This window comes from Schistocerca gregaria, chromosome 1 (genome assembly GCF_023897955.1).
Source record: "Schistocerca gregaria isolate iqSchGreg1 chromosome 1, iqSchGreg1.2, whole genome shotgun sequence".
Taxonomy (NCBI): domain Eukaryota; kingdom Metazoa; phylum Arthropoda; class Insecta; order Orthoptera; family Acrididae; genus Schistocerca; species Schistocerca gregaria.
In genome coordinates, this window is record NC_064920.1 from 37083386 (window position 1) to 37109756 (window position 26371).

The 26371-nt window shown below is 48.3% G+C and overlaps 2 non-coding genes across 2 annotated transcripts; both read left to right on the forward strand.

Moving 5' to 3' along the window:
* Positions 1 to 14393: 14393 nt before the first annotated feature.
* Trnak-cuu (transfer RNA lysine (anticodon CUU)) lies at positions 14394 to 14466 on the forward strand. Its single transcript has one exon. It is a non-coding gene; the product is annotated as a tRNA-Lys (tRNA).
* Positions 14467 to 17364: 2898 nt separating this feature from the next.
* Positions 17365 to 17437, forward strand: Trnak-cuu (transfer RNA lysine (anticodon CUU)). The gene has a single exon. It is a non-coding gene; the product is annotated as a tRNA-Lys (tRNA).
* The last annotated feature ends 8934 nt before the right edge of the window (positions 17438 to 26371 follow it).

The following is a 26371-nucleotide window of genomic DNA, read 5'->3' on the forward strand; positions in this document are numbered from 1 at the left end:
TTATGCGAGTTTTCTCCGAACACGCTCCCTCCATCGACCATCTCCTTAAGGAGGGTGCCCTCCTCTTCCACCGCCGGTATAAGGTTGACCCCTCCCGCTCCCCACCACAATCCATTCGCTGCCAGAGGTGTCTGCGTTATAACGCACACCCAACATCAGAGTGCCGCGAGGCCCCAGTCTGCCCGCATTGTAAGCAAGCGCACTTCCTCCGGCAGTGCCCCAACCTTCAGTCTCCCCCCTCCTGCAATACCTGCAACCTCCAACACCCTACCTACTCCCAGAAATGCAAGGCTCGACCTCCTCCATCCGCTCCTGAACTCACTGTTCCTCTCCGCCCTTTGGATGACCCCACCCCTCCTGGCAATTCCCTCCGTCCTCCCCCCACCGCAGAGGACATCATCAGGTTCGTCACAATAGTGCTCCAGAACGTCCATCCCTTTCAGCGTCCCCACACCCTCCACCAGATTTCCCTCGCTGCCCGTTCCGTGTTCCACCTCAACACCTACGCCACCTATTCCCACAACCAGGCCCATTTCACCTTCTCCCGTCTCGACACCCTCGTTTAAATTCCCATTATGGCACGACAGCACCGTATCCTGTTCAATAACATCCGCTCCCTTCCCACCAACAAGCACCTCCTTATGCATACCCTTACGACCCACCGTGTGGATGCCTTCCTTCTGAACGAAACCTTTCTTCAGCCCCACCACACCGTCCACACCTCGCCCTACCTCCTTCACCGGTCTGACAATCCACTCCAGATAGCGCGTGGCGGAGTTGCCATTGGCCACCACCGCCAGATCCCTGTCCGGCTCCAACCCCTCCTTCCTGACCCCACAGAACACTTGATCCTTAGTCTCTTCTTCCCCGGCCTTACCCTTACCTGTGCCACCATCTATGTCCGCCCCGCTGCACCTATTCCTTTCGACTTCCTTTCCCACATCGACCGTACCTTCTCCTCCTACGTGATCGCCGCCGACCTTAACATCCATAGTCGTTCTGCCGCCCAGTTACGGCGGTGGCATCGGTTCCTTGCCACCCTCCAAGGCGACGTCCTTCCAATTCCCCAACACACCCGCCCTGAATCCAATACCACTCCCGATGTCGTCCTAGCCTCCCCCACCCTGCTTGGCCGCATAGCGGTGGACGTCCTTGATCCCATTGGCAGTGACCATCTCCCTGTCCTCCTCACTGTATCAGACGGTCGTCGCCCCCGACCCGACCCGCGCCATGACCCTCCCCCGAAATATGTCCATGACTACTCCCGTGCCAACTGGAATGCCTACCGGGACTCCCTTGCTCTCCAGGTCGATAGCCACCCCCTCACCTACCACCAACCTGATGACGTTACCCGTGCTGCCTCCTTTCTCCAGCAGACCTTGTCTGAGGCCGTGGAGGCCCACGTCCCTACCATTGCCATCCATCCGCACCGCCCCACCTTACCCCCACAGGCCGTCCTTCTCCTGCGTGAATCCCGCCGGCTCTACCGTGCCTTCCTTCACACACGTGACCAGGACACACTACGACGCCACCGGCAACTACAGCGACACATCAGGAACTTACTCACGGCAAAGAAACGCCGGGACTGGCGACAGACATGCACCCGTCTTAATGCCACCTTACCTATCAACTCGTCCAAGTACTGGTCAGCCTTCCGCCGCCTTACCGGATCTAAACCCTCTCCCTACTACCCTCTCCTTCATGATGACCACCCCTTCCCTGATGCCCTTAGTAAGGCCAACCATTTCGCCTCCTACCTCTCCGATATCCTTACCATCCCTGACGATCCCCAGTTCGATTATTCCCTCTTTCCTGATGTCCGTGATCGAACTGATACCTCTGTCCCCCCGCTTGCTCCTGGCTTCCAGTACTTGGACAACATCACACACACAGAACTAAATACCCCAATCACCACTCAAGATATCATTGCTACACTTCGCCCTAAACGCAACACTGCTCCCGGTCACGATCGTGTTACTTACCGTCACCTCCGTGAAGCTCCTGCCTCCTTCCTCTCCACATTGGCCAGGCTCTACAATGTGGTCCTGTCCACCGGCTACTACCCCGACCTGTGGAAAACCTCCCGGATCCTGATGTTCCTCAAGCCCGACAAACCGCCTTCCGCTGTCTCCTCCTACCGTCCCATCAGCCTTACCTCGGTCTTCAGCAAGGTCCTGGAATCCATTCTTACCCGCCGCCTACACAAGCACCTTCACCAACACCGCCTCCTCCCCCCTACCCAATGTGGCTTTCGGCCGTCCTTCTCAGCCGATGACCTCCTCCTTCACCTCACTCACCTCCTCTCCGAACAACTCAATTCCCGTCGTTCCGCCATCTTCCTTTCCCTCGACCTCGAACGCGCATATGACCGTGTGTGGCATTCCGGTCTCCTTTTCAAGCTCCAAACCTTTGCTCTTCCTCTCAACTATGTCCGTCTGGTCGCTTCCTTCCTTTCCCACCGTCCTTCCTATGTCACCATCCACAACACTGATTCCTACACCTTCTACCCCTCCGCCGGTGTGCCCCAAGGTTCCGTCCTTTCCCCCCTTCTCTACCTCCTTTACACGGCAGACATGCCTCCACCTGCACCTCCCCTACACCTTCTCCAGTACGCCGATGACACTGCCTTCCTTGCCCTCGCTCCCACCCTGCAACGCTCCCAGCACCTTCTCCAATCCTATCTTGACCGGTTCACCACTTGGTGTAACCAGTGGTTGCTCAAGGTCAATCCTTCCAAGACCCAGGCGATCATTGTAGGCAAAACCACTCGTTCCTTCCGTCTCCTTGATTTCTATCTTACTATTTATGGCCGTCCCATCACCCTCACACCTACTCTCAAGTACCTTGGTGTCACCCTCGACCGTCGCCTCTCCTGGAACCCACATCTCCGGACGATCCAAGCCAAGGCACGCTCCCGCCTCCGCCTCCTTAAGCTCCTTTCTGGCCGTACATGGGGTCTGGACCCTTCCACCATCCTCTACACCTACAAGTCCCTCATCCGTCCTATCCTTTGCTATGCTCATCCCGCCTGGATCTCTGCCCCTCCTACCTTCTACAAGTCCATTCAGATCCTAGAACGCCATGCGCTCCGCCTCGCCTATCGCATCCGTCTCCCTTCCCCCACGCGGATCCTCTATGACCTGATTCCCTTCCCGCACCTCCTCCTTTTCCTCGAACGGTTACGGATCCTCTACACCTCCCGCAAGCTTGATCCTCCACACCCTCTTGTCTCTCCCATCCTCTCCCACCCCAACCCGCTGCCGCGCCTGCATTCCTATATCCCACCTGCTCTCCATCTTTACACCCTCCACACCCTCTCCCTCGGTGGCTTCCGTCAACTCCCCCTCCCTGATGATGCCCTCCTCCCCTCCATCTACCCCTCCTACCAACTTTGAGCCTTACCTTCCCTCTCCTCTCCTTTTCCTGTGGGCACCCTCTCTCCCTTCTCTCCCTCCCTCCCCTCCCCTTTCTCCTTGGGCTTCCACTCCCCCTACCCTCCCCCTTCTCCTCCATCCCTCTCCTCCACTGGCATCTTCCCCTCCCCCTCTCTCTCCTCTTCCCCACACCTTTTCCCCTTGGCAGGCCACGACTCTGCTGTCTTCCATCAGTTACTTTCATCGTCCTACGCCGAAGACCATCGCATGTGTTTGTGCCTCGACTCTCCTGCAGTGTGTTTGTGTTTCGTCGTTTGTGCTCCGCTGGTTCACGTGTGGCCATCTGCCATCTGCGTTTGTGCACCGTGTTTCTCCGCTTTTATCCATTGTGCTACGCACGTGACCGACTCCGTTTTAACTCTGTTTTGTCTACTGTTTGTACCCCGCCGTCTTGATTGTTTTTATATCTCACTCATCTCTGTTCTGTGTATACTCTGAGGCCGAAGAGCGGCATACTTGGTCCGCTGCCGGCCTACCTGTTTGTCACAGGTATTAAAATCACAATAAAGGAAAAAAAAAAAAAAAAAAAAAAGCGGTACAGCATAAGGTGGGACGAGGCCGTCTGAATTACATTTTATAGATGAATTTCTCACATATCTCAGAGCCTCTCGCGGTCATCGTCGTCGTCGTCGTCGTCGTCGTCGTCGTCATCGCCGCCGCCGCTTCTGCAGAAGTAGCAAATGGCCATGGTAGCAAATGCGGCGAGGGACGCCCTGCCTTCGATTCCGAATGCACAAAGTGTGTGGTCTTGTTCCCCAGTCTATATTTGGTCGGTTTCGTAAGAGGTTGAATGTAACGTTTGGGTGGGAAAGAGCAGGGGGCAGCGGCTGTGTGGAACGAAATCACTATTCCTCAGGGGTGTGAGCGTTACGAGATGAGTCGTATACAAGTTATACTTCGTCGCTAGTGACCGGGTGGCTGAATGTATAAGGCGTCGGACTTCGGATCGGAAAATTACAGGTTCGAATGCTGTCACGCTCGGTTTCTTTCCAGTCCTGAAAAAGAAAAATACCGTTTTAATTTAGCAATTGAGCAGTACGAAACCGTCTGAATGTTTCTGTTGACCATTTTCTGCTTGGAGATGCTCTTGAGCTTGAAACACACACAACAAGACCGGTGTTAACTAGCGAAATGGTCGGCAGAGTGCCGTCACCGCGAGTTTTGACTGGCACTTGCACATCTAAAACAACGTCGGAAAGTGACTCGATCGGCTTTTGAGTCACATCAAGTATGTGTGTTAATTTTGACGTCACTAGCTCTGCAGGTTGTCATGCAATTCCTTTACCTCTCAGAAATGATTATGAAATAAAAGTGAAGTACGTGACGGGTGTGACGTTAGGAAAACATTAGGCAGCATGGAGAGATTCTGTATGGGACCACCCAACCTAAACGAGTACTGTGTGGCGTGCTAACCCGCAGGTAATCACAGAGGCAGCTGGCTAGCTCAGTCGGTAGAGCATCATATTCTTAATCCCAGGGTCGTGGGTTCGAGCCCCACGCTGGGCGGAACTGAATTTTGTTCCACTGCAGATGTAAATTACCGTTTTTCTGATTAACGTAATGTAATGGAAATAGCAACTTTTAACTTTTCCTACGTCTCTGTCAGTCGCAAGAAAACTGTATTTGAAGGTAAAGGTGATTTTTTAGACATGTGTGAAAGACATGTTCTGAAATGCAAGTGTTGTTGTTTGGAGAGCACATCGGTTACGTGTCAGATGTGTAGCCAAGCAGTAATGGATCGCCATAGCTGCAAATAGTAGTCGGTAATATGAAGTGTTGTCAGCTCAAGTCTGATGATCCAGACGACCGTTCGGACGAAGTACGCAAGAGTACCGCTAGGCCGCGCCTCTTTAGCTCAGTGGTAGAGCACTGGTCTAGTAAACCAGGGGTCGTGAGTTCCCATCCTCAGAGGAGGAAGGCGAATTTTGGAAATCAGTTGCGCGTCGTGGCCGTATAGCAAACAGTATCTGTGATGACAAACAATTAGCGACAAGCGTTTTATTAAGAATTACGCTCAGATGTGATTAAGGCGAATGGCGCAGATAAAGCATTTGCCAAAGCGGTACAGCATAAGGTGGGACGAGGCAGTCTGAATTACATTTTATAGATGAATTTCTCACATATCTCAGAGCCTCTCGCGGTCGTCGTCGTCGTCGTCGTCGTCGTCGTCGCCGTCGCCGCTTCTGCAGAAGTAGCAAATGGCCATGGTAGCAAATGCGGCGAGGGACGCCCTGCCTTCGATTCCGAATGCACAAAGTGTGTGGTCTTGTTTCCCAGTCTATATTTGGTCGGTCTCGTAAGAGGTTGAATGTAACGTTTGGGTGGGAAAGAGCAAGGGGCAGCGGCTGTGTGGAACGAAATCACTATTCCTCAGGTGTGTGAGCGTTACGAGACGAGTCGTATACTAGTTATACTTCGTCGCTAGTGTCCGTGTTTCCGAATGGATAAGGCGTCGGACTTCGGATCTGAAGATTACAGGTTCGAATGCTGTCACGCTCGTTTTTTTTTCCAGTTCTGAAAAAGAAACATTCCGTTTTAATGTAACAATTGAGCAGTACGAAACCGTCTGAATGTTTCTGTTGACCATTTTCTGCTTGGAGAGGCTCTTGAGCTTGAAACACACACAACAAGACCCGTGTTAACTAGCGGAATGGTCGGCAGAGTGCCGTCACCGCGAGTTTTGACTGGCACTTGCACATCTAAAACAACGCCGGCTAGCTCGGTCGGTAGAGCATGATATTCTTAATCCCAGGGTCGGGGGTTCGAGCCCCATGCTGGGCGGAACGGAATTTTGTTCCGCTGCAGATGTAAATTACCGTTTTTCTGATTAACTTGATGTAATGGAAATAGCAACTTTTACCTTTGCTTAAGTCTCTGTCAGTCGCAAGAAAACTGTATTTGAAGGTAAAGGTGATTTTTTAGACATGTGTGAAAAACATGTTCTGAAATGCAAGTGTTGTTGTTTGGAGAGCACATCGGTTACGTGTCAGATGTGTAGCCAAACAGTAATGGATCGCCATAGCTGCAAACAGTAGTCGGTAATATGAAGTGTTGTCAGCTCAAGTCTGATGATCCAGACGACCGTAAGGACGAAGTACGCAAGAGTAACGCTAGGCCGCGCCTCTTTAGCTCAGTGGTAGAGCACTGGTCTAGTAAACCAGGGGTTGTGAGTTCCCATCGTCAGAGGAGGAAGACGAAGTTTGGAAATCAGTTGCGCGTCGTGGCCGTATAGCAAACCGTATCTGTGATGACGAACAATTAGCGACAAGCGTTTTATTAAGAATTACGCTCAGATGAGATTAAGGCGAATGGCGCAGATAAAGCATTTGCCAAAGCGGTACAGCATAAGGTGGGACGAGGCAGTCTGAATTACATTTTATAGATGAATTTCTCACATATCTCAGAGCCTGTCTTCGTCGTCCGTCGTCGTCGTCGTCGTCGTCGTCGTCGTCGCCGCCGCCGCCGCTTCTGCAGAAGTAGCAAATGGCCATGGTAGCAAATGCGGCGAGGGACACCCTGCCTTCGATTCCGAATGCACAAAGTGTGTGGTCTTGTTTCCCAGTCTATATTTGGTCGGTCTCGTAAGAGGTTGAATGTAACGTTTGGGTGGGAAAGAGCAAGGGGCAGAGGCTGTGAGGAAGGAAATCACTATTCCTCAGGGGTGTGAGCGTTACGAGATGAGTCGTATACAATTTATACTTCGTCGCTAGTGACCGTGTGGCCGCAAGGATAATTCGTCGGACTTCGGATCTGAAGATTACAGGTTCGAATGCTCTCATGCTCGGTTTTTTTCCAGTTCTGAAAAAGAAACTTACCGTTTTAATGTAGCAATTGAGCAGTACGAAACCGTCTGAATGTTTCTGTTGACCATTTTCTGCTTGGAGATGCTCTTGAGCTTGAAACACACACAAAAAGACCGGTGTTAACTAGCGAAATGGTCGGCCTAGTGCCGTCACCGCGAGTTTTGACTGGCACTTGCACATCTAAAACAACGTCGGAAGGTAACTCGTTCGGCTTTTGAGTCACATCAAGTATGTGTGTTAATTTTGACGCCACTAGCTCTGCAGGTTGTCATGCAATTCCTTTACCTCTCAGAAATGATTATGAAATAAAAGTGAAGTACGTGACGAGTGTGACGTTAGGAAAACATTAGGCAGCATGGAGAGATTCTGTATGGGACCACCCAACCCAAACGAGTACTGTGTGACGTGCTAACCCGCAAGTATTCACCAAGGCAGCCGGCTAGCTTAGTCGGTAGAGCATGATAATCTTAATCCCAGGGTCGAGGGTTCGAGCCCCACGCTTGGCGGAACGGAATTTTGTTCCGCTGCAGATGTAAATTACCGTTTTTCTGATTAACGTGATGTAATGGAAATAGCAACTTTTAACTTTGCCTACGTCTCTGTCAGTCGCAAGAAAACTGTATTTGAAGGTAAAGGTGATTTTGTAGACATGTGTGAAAGACATGTTCTGAAATGCAAGTGTTGTTGTTTGGAGAGCACATCGGTTACGTGTCAGATGTGTAGCCAAGCAGTAATGGATCGCCATAGCTGCAAATAGTAGTCGGTAATATGAAGTGTTGTCAGCTCAAGTCTGATGATCCAGACGACCGTAAGGACGAAGTACGCAAGAGTACCGCTAGGCCGCGCCTCTTTACCTCAGTGGTAGAGCACTGGTCTAGTAAACCAGGGGTCGTGAGTTCCCATCCGCAGAGGAGGAAGACGAATTTTGGAAATCAGTTGCACGTCGTGGCCGTATAGCAAACAGTATCTGTGATGACGAACAATTAGCGACAAGGGTTTTATTAAGAATTACGCTCAGATGTGATTAAGGCGAATGGCGCAGATAAAGCATTTGCCAAAGCGGTACAGCATAAGGTGGGACGAGGCAGTCTGAATTACATTTTATAGATGAATTTCTCACATATCTCAGAGCCTCTCGCGGTCGTCGTCGTCGGCATCGCCGCCGCCGCCGCCGTCGCCGCCGATTCTGCAGAAGTAGCAAATGGCCATGGTAGCAAATGCGGCGAGGGACACCCAGCCTGCGATTCCGAATGCACAAAGTGTGTGATCATGTTTCCCAATCTATATTTGGCCGGTCTCGTAAGAGGTTGAATGTAACGTTTGGGTGGGAAAGAGCAAGGGGCAGAGGCTGTGTGGAACGAAATCACTATTCCTCAGAGGTGTGAGCGTTACGAGATAAGTCGTATACAAGTTATACTTCGTCGCTAGTGACCGTGTGGCCGAATGGACGCAGTCTGCCTGCGGCAGCGGTGGTGAGCGGACCTCCAGGGCCAGCGCGCTGCGGCAGGAAGTGTTTACGTCAGGCGGTGAGTCGCGTGCTTACAGCGTCTGCTTATTAGTATTCGTTCCGTTCTGTAGGATCTGATATGGAATTATGAATCCGACTAACAGGAAAGATACCTTGAAGTTTATCTTTGATAGGAACTTTTCGAAACCAAATTCGTTTGAAGTTGAAGCATGGTTAGAGGAAACAGCTAAGATTACTTTTGATGACATTGTAGGGATAAATTTCTCTATCGTGACTAGTGTTGTTTATGTGAAATTAACGTCCTCTTAACTGTGTGATAGAATTGTGGAGTCCAGTGGAGGTGTACTGAAGTTTAAACATAGCGATGGTACCGTCAGTGACGTCAGCATTACGCATGCTGGACTGGGCATCCGAACGGCACGTATTTTCGAACTCCCGTTTGAAATATCAGCCGCGCAAATAAATTCTGCATTAACACCTTACGGGAGGGTCATTAACAATTTTGCGGAGCGTTGGTCCAAAGCCCACAAATTTCCGGTGCTTAACGGCGTCTGGCAGGTTAAGATCGATCTACAGAAGCACATACCTTCATATATTTACGTAGGTGGACATCGCGGAATTGTCATATATGATGGGCAGCCAAAAACGTGTGCCGGCTGTGGTGCGCCCGGCCACGTGCGCTCTGAATGTATACAAAGACGCGTGACGCAGATACCTGTCGGTGAAGCCGCTAGCCCCCCTGTGACGACGGCACTGCCACTGACATACGCTGTCGCGGCTTCTGGTCTTCCACCCGCGACCCCGCCTGTAGATGCCCCTCGTTTGAATGATGTTTTGGCCGATAACGTCAAAGAACCGAGTGCTGACGCGGCACCGCCGCTACCACACTCAGAGATGGAGGTAACGACGGATGACTCCCCAGTGGTTGATGCCACTGGTACTGAGGATGAAGCAGACGCTGTGTTCCCGTCGGATCAACCCCAGAGTCAACAGTCCACTTCGGATGTTGATGATACTGCGAACCCTAACAGGAAGCCTTCCAAAAAGAAGCGGAGACTTGCACATCAAGGAGCCAATCAGCTCGCCCCACAGCTCCGCGACAAAGCGAAACGAATAAGCAGCCAAATGAGTCAGAACACTTCTGAACCCTCTGAAGTTGGTCTCCCTGCGTCTGGTCGAATGGACATTGATCCTGTAGTGTCTCCCCCTGTGAATCCACGACGGGTGGAAGATAGTGATACCTCGAGTAGAGTCGTTTTGCCGGATACCCACGCTCAAGGAAACGCAGGATCGCTATTGTCAGAGGCCACTCTCACTGGGAATTGGGCACAGGAAATGGAAGTATTGGATGCGAGCAATGATGCGGCTGTCATGCGGACCATTGAGACGGAATCTTCGGCACCCCCCACAGAGCAGCATACACCATCCGTACCGGGAACTACAGGAACTCCGACTGACGCGCTTGGCCTCAATTTCGTTAGCCATCCTTCTAAGACTGTTTAATTAATAGTATGTGCCTTCTCCCATGAACGAGCCCCAAGCCTATAAAATTGCCACGTTAAACATCAATAAGATACAGTCGTACTGGCGGCTCCGTAATTTACAAGATTTTGTATACGCAGCGGATATCGATATTCTGTTACTTCAAGAAGTCGCTGCGATTGAATTTGACCGAATAACTGGTTATACTACTCTCTCCAATTCCGGGAGCGGTGCGAATTTAGGGACAGCGATTCTGTTCAAAGAAGGGATTGTAGCGACCGACGCAGAAAAACTGCCTGATCATAGAGGGATCGCTGTCACTTTCCATCGGACACGCATAATCAATGTTTACGCCCCGTCCGGCAGTAGCAATAGGCGTGCTAGGGCTGAGTTCTTCACAAGCGCCATAGTCCCACTTTTTAGGGGAACCTACGATAGTATAATTTTTGCGGGTGACTTCAATTGTGTCTTAAGTCCAAAAGACCAGACGCCTAATTTTAACAAATCTGGAGAACTAGAACGTATCGTCCAAGAAATGAACCTCATTGACACATGGGAGCATACGCACGGAGCGGCACCTGGGTTCACTCATGTCACGAACCACTCTGCAAGCCGGCTAGACAGAATCTATGTATCGGCGTGTATGAAGACTCAAGTCCTCCAATCCGAAGTTTGGCCCACAATTTTTTCCGATCATGCCGCATATATTTGTACTGTTAACATGGTCAAGCAAGGCACATTTCGCGGCAGAGGTTTCTGGAAACTTAACAATGCTCTCCTTAACGATGTCGACTGTCACCGTGTCTTTAACGCAACATGGGAGGCATGTGAACGACGGGTTGCACAGTATGCCTCCGTTACTGAATGGTGGATAACACATGCCAAACCAACTTTATCAAAAATGTTTAAACGCTACGCTCGGGACAAATCCTGGTGGCAACGGCAAACGTCTGAGTTTTATTTTACTTGTCTCAGGGAGCTTTACCAGTCCGATGTGACTGTACCTGAAAATTTTATGCAGATTAAAAAAATTAAGGCAAAATTATTAAAACTTCAGCGGCAGCAGGCAGAAGGCTTTCAAATAAGGTCCAGGCCCCAGAATGTGATAGACGACGAAATGACATCCATGTTTCACGTCATTCGTGAAAATAAGAGGGGGCGGCGGAGATTAATAACTCGTCTTCAGTTGAGTGAAGGCGTTGCGCTCACGCGGCAACAAGACATACGGAACGCACTTCACAATCACCTGGCAGATCTCCTGGCAACGACACATACCGACGATGGAACTCACGATGAATTACTCAATAACTTGCAAAGGACTTTGGGTGCTGCTGAAGTCGAAACTCTCATGCGAGAAATTGATGAAGACGAATTGGATTCTGCGCTATCACGAAGTCCGAAAAATAAATCGCCCGGACCCGACGGTCTCACTGCCGAATTTTATCTTACTTTCTGCGACAAATTAAAGCCCAAGTTGTTGAGTATGTTTAATGAAATTTTACGGCCTGATTTTAATGTTCCTCAGGCTCTCGTGGAAGGCATCGTGGTTTTAATCCCTAAACGCCCAATGTGCAGTTCTGTTGACGATTTTCGGCCGCTTACTTTACTGAACAGTGACTACAAAATTTTAGCACGTATTATTTCTAATAGATTGAAAATGTTGATGAATACTGTCATTGGTCAGTACCAGACCAGTGTAGGTGTCGGTAGGACGATCTTCCAAAATTTGTCTCAATACAGGGACGTTATAGCCATTGCAGATGCGTGCAAGATACGGTGTGCGCTAGTTTCCCTTGACTTTTCAAAGGCATTCGACAGAGTAAACCATCAGTTTCTCATCCGGACGATGCATGCCATGGGATTTCCACTACGTTTTATCAATCTTATACATGAGCTCCTTCGTAAAGGAGTAACTCGACTCATGGTGAATGGCCAGCTGAGCGCATCGACTAATATTACTAATTCAGTGCGACAGGGATGCCCTATGTCAATGGCCTTGTTTGCCATTGCCATTGAGCCTTTGCTTGTCACCTTGACACAGCGTCTACAAGGATTAACCATCCACGGCATTAAGATTGTTTGTACTGCATATGCGGATGACGTCGGATTTTTGGTCATGGACGAAGGTGAAGTCGAGGAAGCCCTTCAGATCGTCAAAAACTACGAACTTGTTGCGGGTGCGAAGTTGAATGCCAGGAAATCTGGCATTATGAACATAGGACGCGGCATCTCGCTGCACCATCACGGTCAGTTGCAACTAATTTCTAAAATGAAATGCCTTGGTATTGAGTACAGGAGCAACATACAGCACACAATTGCGGTGAACTATAGGAATCTCCTGGCAAGTATGCGTGCTTGCATGCAGACCCACTACCTAAGAAGCCTTGATGAACTGCAGAAAGTCACCTTCGCTAATGTCTACCTCACCTCAAAGATTAACTACGTTGCACAAGTACTGCCCATGCCACAGGAGACAGCGAAGCGTATGATGTCCGCTCTAGGCCATTTTGTCACACGTGGACACATTTTTAAAGTCAAGTACGATACGCTCACTCTCTCCACGACCGATGGAGGCTTAAATTTAACAGATGTTCGTTCCAAGTCACGAGCTTTGTACGTATGCACCACCTACAAACGGTGGAGGTCGTTACCGAACAGTCTAACGGCTCACTTGTTAACCGAAATAGCGCCGGCCTGCCTGCAGCCTCCCGTCTCTGTTCAACATATTCCGCCTGCGCTGACTCACTTTAAGAGCTTTTTCATTGAGTTCAGTTACGTACGGTCAACTCTCCCAGAAAATGAGCTTTCCGTGGTGAAGTTAGTTTATAATAAACTACTGGCAACCAAGAACAGGAACAACATCGAGCACAAATACCCCAATCATCGCTGGCCAGTGATATGTAAAAACATACATAGCCGTGATTTACCAACGTCAGTGAAAGCCTCTTGGTACAGGGTCGTGAACCGTAAAATAAGTACCAATTCACGACTTCATGCTCTACATTTGGCTGACTCACCTTTGTGCCTAACGTGCAACTTGCCTGATACTGATGAAAATCGTTTTCTGTGCACCACTGTCCAAGCAGTTTGGCCATGCATTCGCCGAAAACTGGCTACGATTATGAGGACTTCCCAGCTTTGTATTAAACCTGAAGATTTCCTGTATCCGGATTCAGTGCCGTACCCGAACACCAAACGGAACTCTGTCAATTGGTTGAAGGGTCATTATGTTCATTATTTACAGACGCAAGAACCCAAGAGTGAGGCGGCGTTCTGTCTTTACCTGGCATTACAGTTTCACATACTTTCACAGACGAGACATTACAGGAAACGATATGCGAATTTTTTAGAAGTCGTTCTTCGATGAAAGAAGTATTTTTTTCTTTCCTTCATTCTACATTGCTTTGTTTTTTTTTTTCTTTTCTTCTTCAAATGTCACAGTGACGTATACTGAACAGTGTTACGACAAGGACTATTTTACTTTCTTCTGTTTTTCTAGCGGACCAGAGTTCCTTTTTCATTTTCTATAAAAACATTATCTTTGGTTTGGAAATCGGAATAGTTCAGAAGAATAAGTAATTCAGAAATCATGGCAGATGAAGCCGACGCCGACGAAGGCGATTTATGGCGAGCGCAAGGCGGGGCTGAAGGGGAGGAAGGAGGCCCTAAAAAAAAAAAAAAAAAAAAAAAAAAGAATGGATAAGGCGTCGGACTTCGGATCTGAAGATTACAGGTTCGAATGCTCTCATGCTCGGCATTTTTCCAGTTCTGAAAAAGAAACATACCGTTTTAATGTAGCAATTGAGCAGTACGAAACCGTCTGAATGTTTCTGTTGACCATTTTCTGCTTGGAGATGCTCTTGAGCTTGAAACACACACAACAAGACCGGTGTTAACTAGCGAAAAGGTCGGCAGAGTGCCGTCACCGCGAGTTTTGACTGGCACTTGCACATCTAAAACAACGTCGGAAAGTAACTCGTTCGGCTTTTGAGTCACATCAAGTATGTGTGTTAATTTTGACGCCACTAGCTCTGCAGGTTGTCATGCAATTCCTTTACCTCTCAGAAATGATTATGAAATAAAAGTGAAGTACGTGACGAGTGTGACGTTAGGAAAACATTAGGCAGCATGGAGAGATTCTGTATGGGACCACCCAACCCAAACGAGTACTGTGTGACGTGCTAACCCGCAGGTATTCACCGAGACAGTCGGCTAGCTCAGTCGGTAGAGCATGATATTCTTAATCCCAGGGTCGTGGGTTCGAGTCCCACGCTGATTAACGTGATGTAATGGAAATAGCAACGTTTAACTTTGCCTACGTCTCTGTCAGTCGCAAGAAAACTGTATTTGAAGGTAAAGGTGATTTTGTAGACATGTGTGAAAGACATGTTGTGAATGCAAGTGTTGTTGTTTGGAGAGCACATCGGTTACATGTCAGATGTGTAGCCAAGCAGTAATGGATCGCCATAGCTGCAAATAGTAGTCGGTAATATGAAGTGTTGTCAGCTCAAGTCTGATGATCCAGACGACCGTAAGGACGAAGTACGCAAGAGTACCGCTAGGCCGCGCCTCTTTAGCTCAGTGGTAGAGCACTGGTCTAGTAAACCAGGGGTCGTGAGTTCCCATCCTCAGAGGAGGAAGACGAATTTTGGAAATCAGTTGCGCGTCGTGGCCGTATAGCAAACAGTATCTGTGATGACGAACAATTAGCGACAAGCGTTTTATTAAGAATTACGCTCAGATGTGATTAAGGCGAATGGCGCAGATAAAGCATTTGCCAAAGCGGTACAGCATAAGGTGGGACGAGGCAGTCTGAATTACATTTTATAGATGAATTTCTCACATATCTCAGAGCCTCTCGCGGTCGTCGTCGTCGTCGTCGTCGTCGTCGTCGTCGTCTGCGTCGCCGCCGCCGCCGCTTCTGCAGAAGTAGCAAATGGCCATGGTAGCAAATGCGGCGAGGGACACCCTGCCTTCGATTCCGAATGCACAAAGTGTGTGGTCTTGTTTCCCAGTCTATATTTGGTCGGTCTCGTAAGAGGTTGAATGTAACGTTTGGGTGGGAAAGAGCAAGGGGCAGAGGCTGTGTGGAACGAAATCACTATTCCTCAGGGGTGTGAGCGTTACGAGATGAGTCGTATACAAGTTATACTTGGTCGCTAGTGACCGTGTGGCCGAATGGATAAGGCGTCGGACTTCGGATCTGAAGATTACAGGTTCGAATGCTCTCATGCTCGGTTTTTTTCCAGTTTTGAAAAAGAAACATACCGTTTTAATGTAGCAATTGAGCAGTACGAAACCGTCTGAATGTTTCTGTTGACCATTTTCTGCTTGGAGATGCTATTGAGCTTGAAACACACACAACAAGACCGGTGTTAACTAGCGAAATGGTCGGCAGAGTGCCGATACCGCGAGTTTTGACTGGCACTTGCACATCTAAAACAACGTCGGAAAGTAACTCGTTCGGCTTTTGAGTCACATCAAGTATGTGTGTTAATTTTGACGCCACTAGCTCTGCAGGTTGTCATGCAATTCCTTTACCTCTCAGAAATGATTATGAAATAAAAGTGAAGTACGTGACGAGTGTGACGTTAGGAAAACATTAGGCAGCAGGGAGAGATTCTGTATGGGACCACCCAACCCAAACGACTACTGTGTGACGTGCTAACCCGCAGGTACTCACCGAGGCAGCCGGCTAGCTCGGTCGGTAGAGCATTATATTCTTAATCCCCGGGCCGTGGGTTCGAGCCCCACACTGGGCGGAAGGGAATTTTGTTCCGCTGCAGATGTAAATTACCGTTTTTCTGATTAACGTAATATAATGGGAATAGCAACTTTTAACTTTGCCTATGTCTCTGTCAGTCGCATGAAAACTGTAGGTGATTTTGTAGACATGTGTGAAAGACATGTTCTGAAATGCAAGTGTTGTTGTTTGGAGAGCACATCGGTTACGTGTCAGATGTGTAGCCAAGCAGTAATGGATCGCCATAGCTGCAAATAGTAGTCGGTAATATGAAGTGTTGTCAGCTCAAGTCTGACGATCCAGACGACCGTAAGGACGAAGTACGCAAGAATACCGCTAGGCCGCGCCTCTTTAGCTCAGTGGTAGAGCACTGGTCTAGTAAACCAGGGGTCGTGAGTTCCCATCCTCAGAGGAGGAAGACGAATTTTGGAAATCAGTTGCGCGTCGTGGCCGTATAGCAAACAGTATCTGTGATGACGAACAATTAGCGACAAGCGTTTTATTAAGAATTACGCTCAGATGTGATTAAGGCGAATGGCGCAGATAAAGCATTTGCCAAAGCGGTACAGCATAAGGTGGGACGAGGCAGTCTGAAGTAGATTTTATAGATGAATTTCTCACATATCTTAGAGCCTCTCGCGGTCGTCGCCGCCGCCGCCGCCGCTTCTGCAGAAGTAGCAAATGGCCATGGTAGCAAATGCGGCGAGGAACGCCCTGCCTTCGATTCCGAATGCACAAAGTGTGTGGTCTTGTTTCCCAGTCTATATTTGGTCGGTCTCGTAAGAGGTTGAATGTAACGTTTGGGTGGGAAAGAGCAAGAGGCAGCGGCTGTGTGGAACGAAAACACAATTCCTCAGGGGTTTGAGCGTTACGAGATGAGTCGTATACAAGCTATACTTCGTCGCTAGTGACCATGTGGCCTAATGGATAAGGCGTCGCACTTCGAATCTGAAGATTAAAGGTTCGAATGCTGTCACGCTCAGTTTTTTTCCAGTTCTGAAAAAGGAAAATACCGTTTTAATGTAGCAATTGAGCAGTACGAAACGGTCTGAATGTTGCTGTTGACCATTTTCTGCTTGGAGATGCTCTTGAGCTTGAAACACACACAACAAGACCGGTGTTAACTAGCGAAATTGACGGCAGAGTGCCGTCACTGCGAGTTTTGACTGGCACTTGCACATCTAAAACATCTTCGGCATGTAACTCGTTCGGCTTTTGAGTCACATCAAGTATGTGTGTTTATTTTGACGCCACTAGCTCTGCAGGTTGTCATGCAATTCCTTTACCTCTCAGAAATGATTATGAAATAAAAGTGAAGTACGTGACGAGTGTGACGTTAGGAAAACATTAGACAGCATGGAGAGATTCTGTATGGGACCACCCAACCCAAACGAGTACTGTGTGACGTGCTAACCCGCAGGTATTCACCGAGACAGTCGGCTAGCTCAGTCGGTAGAGCATGATATTCTTAATCCCAGGGTCGTGGGTTCGAGTCCCACGCTGATTAACGTGATGTAATGGAAATAGCAACTTTTAACTTTGCCTACGTCTCTGTCAGTCGCAAGAAAACTGTATTTGAAGGTAAAGGTGATTTTGTAGACATGTGTGAAAGACATGTTGTGAATGCAAGTGTTGTTGTTTGGAGAGCACATCGGTTACATGTCAGATGTGTAGCCAAGCAGTAATGGATCGCCATAGCTGCAAATAGTAGTCGGTAATATGAAGTGTTGTCAGCTCAAGTCTGATGATCCAGACGACCGTAAGGACGAAGTACGCAAGAGCACCGCTACGCCGCGCCTCTTTAGCTCAGTGGTAGAGCACTGGTCTAGTAAACCAGGGGTCGTGAGTTCCCATCCTCAGAGGAGGAAGACGAATTTTGGAAATCAGTTGCGCGTCGTGGCCGTATAGCAAACAGTATCTGTGATGTCGAACAATTAACGACAAGCGTTTTATTAAGAATTACGCTCAGATGTGATTAAGGCGAATGGCGCAGATAAAGCATTTGCCAAAGCGGTACAGCGTAAGGTGGGACGAGGCAGTCTGAATTACATTTTATAGATGAATTTCTCACATACCTCAGAGCCTCTCGCGGTCGTCGTCGTCGTCGTCGTCGTCGCCGCCGCTTCTGCAGAAGTAGCAAATGGCCATGGAAGTAAATGCGGCGAGGGACGCCCTGCCTTCGATTCCGAATGCACAAAGTGTGTGGTCTTGTTTCCCAGTCTATATTTGGCCGGTCTCGTAAGAGGTTGAATGTAACGTTTGGGTGGGAAAGAGCAAGGGGCAGAGGCTGTGTGGAACGAAATCACTATTCCTCAGGGGTGTGAGCGTTACGAGATGAGTCGTATACAATTTATACTTCGTCGCTAGTGACCGTGTGGCCGAAAGGATAATTCGTCGGACTTCGGATCTGAAGATTACAGGTTCGAATGCTCTCATGCTCGGCATTTTTCCAGTTCTGAAAAAGAAACATACCGTTTTAATGTAGCAATTGAGCAGTACGAAACCGTCTGAATGTTGCTGTTGACCATTTTCTGCTTGGAGATGCTCTTGAGCTTGAAACACACACAACAAGACCGGTGATAACTAGCGAAATTGACGGCAGAGTGCCGTCACCGCGAGTTTTGACTGGCACTTGCACATCTAAAACATCTTCGGCAAGTAACTCGTTCGGCTTTTGAGTCACATCAAGTATGTGTGTTAATTTTGACGCCACTAGCTCTGCAGGTTGTCATGCAATTCCTTTACCTCTCAGAAATGATTATGAAATAAAAGTGAATTACGTGACGAGTGTGACGTTAGGAAAACATTAGGCAGCAGGGAGAGATTCTGTATGGGACCACCCAACCCAAACGACTACTGTGTGACGTGCTAACCCGCAGGTACTCACCGAGGCAGCCGGCTAGCTCGGTCGGTAGAGCATTATATTCTTAATCCCAGGGCCGTGGGTTCGAGCCCCACACTGGGCGGAAGGGAATTTTGTTCCGCTGCAGATGTAAATTACCGTTTTTCTGATTAACGTAATATAATGGGAATAGCAACTTTTAACTTTGCCTACGTCTCTGTCAGTCGCATGAAAACTGTAGGTGATTTTGTAGACATGTGTGAAAGACATGTTCTGAAATGCAAGTGTTGTTGTTTGGAGAGCACATCGGTTACGTGTCAGATGTGTAGCCAAGCAGTAATGGATCGCCATAGCTGCAAATAGTAGTCGGTAATATGAAGTGTTGTCAGCTCAAGTCTGATGATCCAGACGACCGTAAGGACGAAGTACGCAAGAGTACCGCTAGGCCGCGCCTCTTTAGCTCAGTGGTAGAGCACTGGTCTAGTAAACCAGGGGTCGTGAGTTCCCATCCTCAGAGGAGGAAGACGAAGTTTGGAAATCAGTTGCGCGTCGTGGCCATATAATAAACAGTATCTGTGATGACGAACAATTAGCGACAAGCTTTTTATTAAGAATTACGCTCAGATGTGATTAAGGCGAATGGCGCAGATAAAGCATTTGCCAAAGCGGTACAGCATAAGGTGGGACGAGGCAGTCTGAAGTAGATTTTATAGATGAATTTCTCACATATCTCAGAGCCTCTTGCTGTCGTCGCCGTCGTCGACGCCGCCGCCGCCGCTTCTGCAGAAGAAGCAAATGGCCATGGTAGCAAATGCGGCGAGGGACGCCCTGCCTTCGATTCCGAATGCACAAAGTGTGTGGTCTTGTTTCCCAGTCTATATTTGGCCGGTCTCGTAAGAGGTTGAATGTAACGTTTGGGTGGGAAAGAGCAAGGGGCAGAGGCTGTGTGGAACGAAATCACTATTCCTCAGGGGTGTGAGCGTTACGAGATGAGTCGTATACAATTTATACTTCATCGCTAGTGACCGTGTGGCCGAAAGGATAATTCGTCGGACTTCGGATCTGAAGATTACAGGTTCGAAGGCTCTCATGCTCGGTTTTTTTCCAGTTCTGAAAAAGAAACATACCGTTTTAATGTAGCAATTGAGCAGTACGAAACCGTCTGAATGTTGCTGTTGACCATTTTCTGCTTGGAGATGCTCTTGAGCTTGAAACACACACAACAAGACCGGTGTTAACTAGCGAAATTGACGGCAGAGTGCCGTCACCGCGAGTTTTGACTGGCACTTGCACATCTAAAACATCTTCGGCAAGTAACTCGTTCGGCTTTTGAGTCACATCAAGTATGTGTGTTAATTTTGACGCCACTAGCTCTGCAGGTTGTCATGCAATTCCTTTACCTCTCAGAAATGATTATGAAATAAAAGTGAAGTACGTGACGAGTGTGACGTTAGGAAAACATTAGGCAGCAGGGAGAGATTCTGTATGGGACCACCCAACCCAAACTACTACTGTGTGACGTGCTAACCCGCAGGTACTCACCGAGGCAGCCGGCTAGCTCGGTCGGTAGAGCATTATATTCTTAATCCCAGGGCCGTGGGTTCGAGCCCCACACTGGGCGGAAGGGAATTTTGTTCCGCTGCAGATGTAAATTACCGTTTTTCTGATTAACGTAATATAATGGGAATAGCAACTTTTAACTTTGCCTACGTCTCTGTCAGTCGCATGAAAACTGTAGGTGATTTTGTAGACATGTGTGAAAGACATGTTCTGAAATGCAAGTGTTGTTGTTTGGAGAGCACATCGGTTACGTGTCAGATGTGTAGCCAAGCAGTAATGGATCGCCATAGCTGCAAATAGTAGTCGGTAATATGAAGTGTTGTCAGCTCAAGTCTGACGATCCAGACGACCGTAAGGACGAAGTACGCAAGAATACCGCTAGGCCGCGCCTCTTCAGCTCAGTGGTAGAGCACTGGTCTAGTAAACCAGGGGTCGTGAGTTCCCATCCTCAGAGGAGGAAGACGAATTTTGGAAATCAGTTGCGCGTCGTGGCCGTATAGCAAACAGTATCTGTGATGACGAACAATTAGCGACAAGCGTTTTATTAAGAATTACGCTCAGATGTGATTAAGGCGAATGGCGCAGATAAAGCATTTGCCAAAGCGGTACAGCGTCAGGTGGGACGAGGCAGTCTGAATTACATTTTATAGATGAATTTCTCACATACCTCAGAGCCTCTCGCGGTCGTCGTCGTCGTCGTCGTCGTCGTCGTCGTCGCCGCCGCTTCTGCAGAAGTAGCAAATGGCCATGGAAGTAAATGCGGCGAGGGACGCCCTGCCTTCGATTCCGAATGCACAAAGTGTGTGGTCTTGTTTCCCAGTCTATATTTGGCCGGTCTCGTAAGAGGTTGAATGTAACGTTTGGGTGGGAAAGAGCAAGGGGCAGAGGCTGTGTGGAACGAAATCACTATTCCTCAGGGGTGTGAGCGTTACGAGATGAGTCGTATACAATTTATACTTCGTCGCTAGTGACCGTGTGGCCGAAAGGATAATTCGTCGGACTTCGGATCTGAAGATTACAGGTTCGAATGCTCTCATGCTCGGTTTTTTTCCAGTTCTGAAAAAGAAACATACGGTTTTAATGTAGCAATTGAGCAGTACGAAACCGTCTGAATGTTGCTGTTGACCATTTTCTGCTTGGAGATGCTCTTGAGCTTGAAACACACACAACAAGACCGGTGTTAACTAGCGAAATTGACGGCAGAGTGCCGTCACCGCGAGTTTTGACTGGCACTTGCACATCTAAAACATCTTCGGCAAGTAACTCGTTCGGCTTTTGAGTCACATCAAGTATGTGTGTTAATTTTAACGCCACTAGCTCTGCAGGTTGTCATGCAATTCCTTTACCTCTCAGAAATGATTATGAAATAAAAGTGAAGTACGTGACGAGTGTGACGTTAGGAAAACATTAGGCAGCATGGAGAGATTCTGTATGGGACCACCCAACCCAAACGAGTACTGTGTGACGTGCTAGACCGGCATGTATCCACCGAGGCAGCCGGCTAGCTCAGTCGGTAGAGCATGATATTCTTAATCGCTGGGTCGTGTGTTCGAGCCCCACGCTGGGCGGAACGGAATTTTTGTTCCACTGCAGATGTAAATTACCGTTTTTCTGATTAACGTGGTGTAATGGAAGTAGCAACTTTTAACTTTGCCTACGTGTCTGTCAGTCGCAAGAAAACTGTATTTGAAGGTAAAGGTGATTTTGTAGACATGTGTGAAAGACATGTTCTGAAATGCAAGTGTTGTTGTTTGGAGAGCACATCGGTTACGTGTCAGATGTGTAGCCAAGCAGTAATGGATCGCCATAGCTGCAAATAGTAGTCGGTAATATGAAGTGTTGTCAGCTCAAGTCTGATGATCCAGACGACCGTAAGGACGAAGTACGCAAGAGTACCGCTAGGCCGCGCCTCTTTAGCTCAGTGGTAGAGCACTGGTCTAGTAAACCAGGGGTCGTGAGTTCCCATCCTCAGAGGAGGAAGACGAAGTTTGGAAATCAGTTGCGCGTCGTGGCCATATAATAAACAGTATCTGTGATGACGAACAATTAGCGACAAGCTTTTTATTAAGAATTACGCTCAGATGTGATTAAGGCGAATGGCGCAGATAAAGCATTTGCCAAAGCGGTACAGCATAAGGTGGGACGAGGCAGTCTGAAGTAGATTTTATAGATGAATTTCTCACATATCTCAGAGCCTCTTGCTGTCGTCGCCGTCGTCGACGCCGCCGCCGCCGCTTCTGCAGAAGAAGCAAATGGCCATGGTAGCAAATGCGGCGAGGGACGCCCTGCCTTCGATTCCGAATGCACAAAGTGTGTGGTCTTGTTTCCCAGTCTATATTTGGCCGGTCTCGTAAGAGGTTGAATGTAACGTTTGGGTGGGAAAGAGCAAGGGGCAGAGGCTGTGTGGAACGAAATCACTATTCCTCAGGGGTGTGAGCGTTACGAGATGAGTCGTATACAATTTATACTTCATCGCTAGTGACCGTGTGGCCGAAAGGATAATTCGTCGGACTTCGGATCTGAAGATTACAGGTTCGAATGCTCTCATGCTCGGTTTTTTTCCAGTTCTGAAAAAGAAACATACCGTTTTAATGTAGCAATTGAGCAGTACGAAACCGTCTGAATGTTGCTGTTGACCATTTTCTGCTTGGAGATGCTCTTGAGCTTGAAACACACACAACAAGACCGGTGTTAACTAGCGAAATTGACGGCAGAGTGCCGTCACCGCGAGTTTTGACTGGCACTTGCACATCTAAAACATCTTCGGCAAGTAACTCGTTCGGCTTTTGAGTCACATCAAGTATGTGTGTTAATTTTGACGCCACTAGCTCTGCAGGTTGTCATGCAATTCCTTTACCTCTCAGAAATGATTATGAAATAAAAGTGAAGTACGTGACGAGTGTGACGTTAGGAAAACATTAGGCAGCAGGGAGAGATTCTGTATGGGACCACCCAACCCAAACTACTACTGTGTGACGTGCTAACCCGCAGGTACTCACCGAGGCAGCCGGCTAGCTCGGTCGGTAGAGCATTATATTCTTAATCCCAGGGCCGTGGGTTCGAGCCCCACACTGGGCGGAAGGGAATTTTGTTCCGCTGCAGATGTAAATTACCGTTTTTCTGATTAACGTAATATAATGGGAATAGCAACTTTTAACTTTGCCTACGTCTCTGTCAGTCGCATGAAAACTGTAGGTGATTTTGTAGACATGTGTGAAAGACATGTTCTGAAATGCAAGTGTTGTTGTTTGGAGAGCACATCGGTTACGTGTCAGATGTGTAGCCAAGCAGTAATGGATCGCCATAGCTGCAAATAGTAGTCGGTAATATGAAGTGTTGTCAGCTCAAGTCTGACGATCCAGACGACCGTAAGGACGAAGTACGCAAGAATACCGCTAGGCCGCGCCTCTTCAGCTCAGTGGTAGAGCACTGGTCTAGTAAACCAGGGGTCGTGAGTTCCCATCCTCAGAGGAGGAAGACGAATTTTGGAAATCAGTTGCGCGTCGTGGCCGTATAGCAAACAGTATCTGTGATGACGAACAATTAGCGACAAGCGTTTTATTAAGAATTACGCTCAGATGTGATTAAGGCGAATGGCGCAGATAAAGCATTTGCCAAAGCGGTACAGCGTAAGGTGGGACGAGGCAGTCTGAATTACATTTTATAGATGAATTTCTCACATACCTCAGAGCCTCTCGCGGTCGTCGTCGTCGTCGTCGTCGTCGTCGTCGTCGTCGTCGTCGTCGTCGTCGCCGCCGCTTCTGCAGAAGTAGCAAATGGCCATGGAAGTAAATGCGGCGAGGGACGCCCTGCCTTCGATTCCGAATGCACAAAGTGTGTGGTCTTGTTTCCCAGTCTATATTTGGCCGGTCTCGTAAGAGGTTGAATGTAACGTTTGGGTGGGAAAGAGCAAGGGCAGAGGCTGTGTGGAACGAAATCACTATTCCTCAGGGGTGTGAGCGTTACGAGATGAGTCGTATACAATTTATACTTCGTCGCTAGTGACCGTGTGGCCGAAAGGATAATTCGTCGGACTTCGGATCTGAAGATTACAGGTTCGAATGCTCTCATGCTCGGCATTTTTCCAGTTCTGAAAAAGAAACATACCGTTTTAATGTAGCAATTGAGCAGTACGAAACCGTCTGAATGTTGCTGTTGACCATTTTCTGCTTGGAGATGCTCTTGAGCTTGAAACACACACAACAAGACCGGTGTTAACTAGCGAAATTGACGGCAGAGTGCCGTCACCGCGAGTTTTGACTGGCACTTGCACATCTAAAACATCTTCGGCAAGTAACTCGTTCGGCTTTTGAGTCACATCAAGTATGTGTGTTAATTTTAACGCCACTAGCTCTGCAGGTTGTCATGCAATTCCTTTACCTCTCAGAAATGATTATGAAATAAAAGTGAAGTACGTGACGAGTGTGACGTTAGGAAAACATTAGGCAGCATGGAGAGATTCTGTATGGGACCACCCAACCCAAACGAGTACTGTGTGACGTGCTAGACCGGCATGTATCCACCGAGGCAGCCGGCTAGCTCAGTCGGTAGAGCATGATATTCTTAATCGCTGGGTCGTGGGTTCGAGCCCCACGCTGGGCGGAACGGAATTTTTGTTCCCCTGCAGATGTAAATTACCGTTTTTCTGATTAACGTGGTGTAATGGAAGTAGCAACTTTTAACTTTGCCTACGTGTCTGTCAGTCGCAAGAAAACTGTATTTGAAGGTAAAGGTGATTTTGTAGACATGTGTGAAAGACATGTTCTGAAATGCAAGTGTTGTTGTTTGGAGAGCACATCGGTTACGTGTCAGATGTGTAGCCAAGCAGTAATGGATCGCCATAGCTGCAAATAGTAGTCGGTAATATGAAGTGTTGTCAGCTCAAGTCTGATGATCCAGACGACCGTAAGGACGAAGTACGCAAGAGTACCGCTAGGCCGCGCCTCTTTAGCTCAGTGGTAGAGCACTGGTCTAGTAAACCAGGGGTCGTGAGTTCCCATCCTCAGAGGAGGAAGACGAAGTTTGGAAATCAGTTGCGCGTCGTGGCCATATAATAAACAGTATCTGTGATGACGAACAATTAGCGACAAGCTTTTTATTAAGAATTACGCTCAGATGTGATTAAGGCGAATGGCGCAGATAAAGCATTTGCCAAAGCGGTACAGCATAAGGTGGGACGAGGCAGTCTGAAGTAGATTTTATAGATGAATTTCTCACATATCTCAGAGCCTCTCGCTGTCGTCGCCGTCGTCGACGCCGCCGCCGCCGCTTCTGCAGAAGAAGCAAATGGCCATGGTAGCAAATGCGGCGAGGGACGCCCTGCCTTCGATTCCGAATGCACAAAGTGTGTGGTCTTGTTTCCCAGTCTATATTTGGTCGGTCTCGTAAGAGGTTGAATGTAACGTTTGGGTGGGAAAGAGCAAGAGGCAGCGGCTGTGTGGAACGAAAACACAATTCCTCAGGGGTGTGAGAGTTACGAGATGAGTCGTATACAAGCTATACTTCGTCGCTAGTGACCATGTGGCCTAATGGATAAGGCGTCGCACTTCGGATCTGAAGATTAAAGGTTCGAATGCTGTCACGCTCAGTTTTTTTCCAGTTCTGAAAAAGGAACATACCGTTTTAATGTAGCAATTGAGCAGTACGAAACCGTCTGAATGTTGCTGTTGACCATTTTCTGCTTGGAGATGCTCTTGAGCTTGAAACACACACAACAAGACCGGTGTTAACTAGCGAAATTGACGGCAGAGTGCCGTCACCGCGAGTTTTGACTGGCACTTGCACATCTAAAACATCTTCGGCAAGTAACTCGTTCGGCTTTTGAGTCACATCAAGTATGTGTGTTTATTTTGACGCCACTAGCTCTGCATTTTTTCATGCAATTCCTTTACCTCTCAGAAATGATTATGCAATAAAAGTGAAGTACGTGACGAGTGTGACGTTAGGAAAACATTAGGCAGCATGGAGAGATTCTGTATGGGACCACCCAACCCAAACGAGTACTGTGTGACGTGGTAACCCGCAGGTATTCACCGAGGC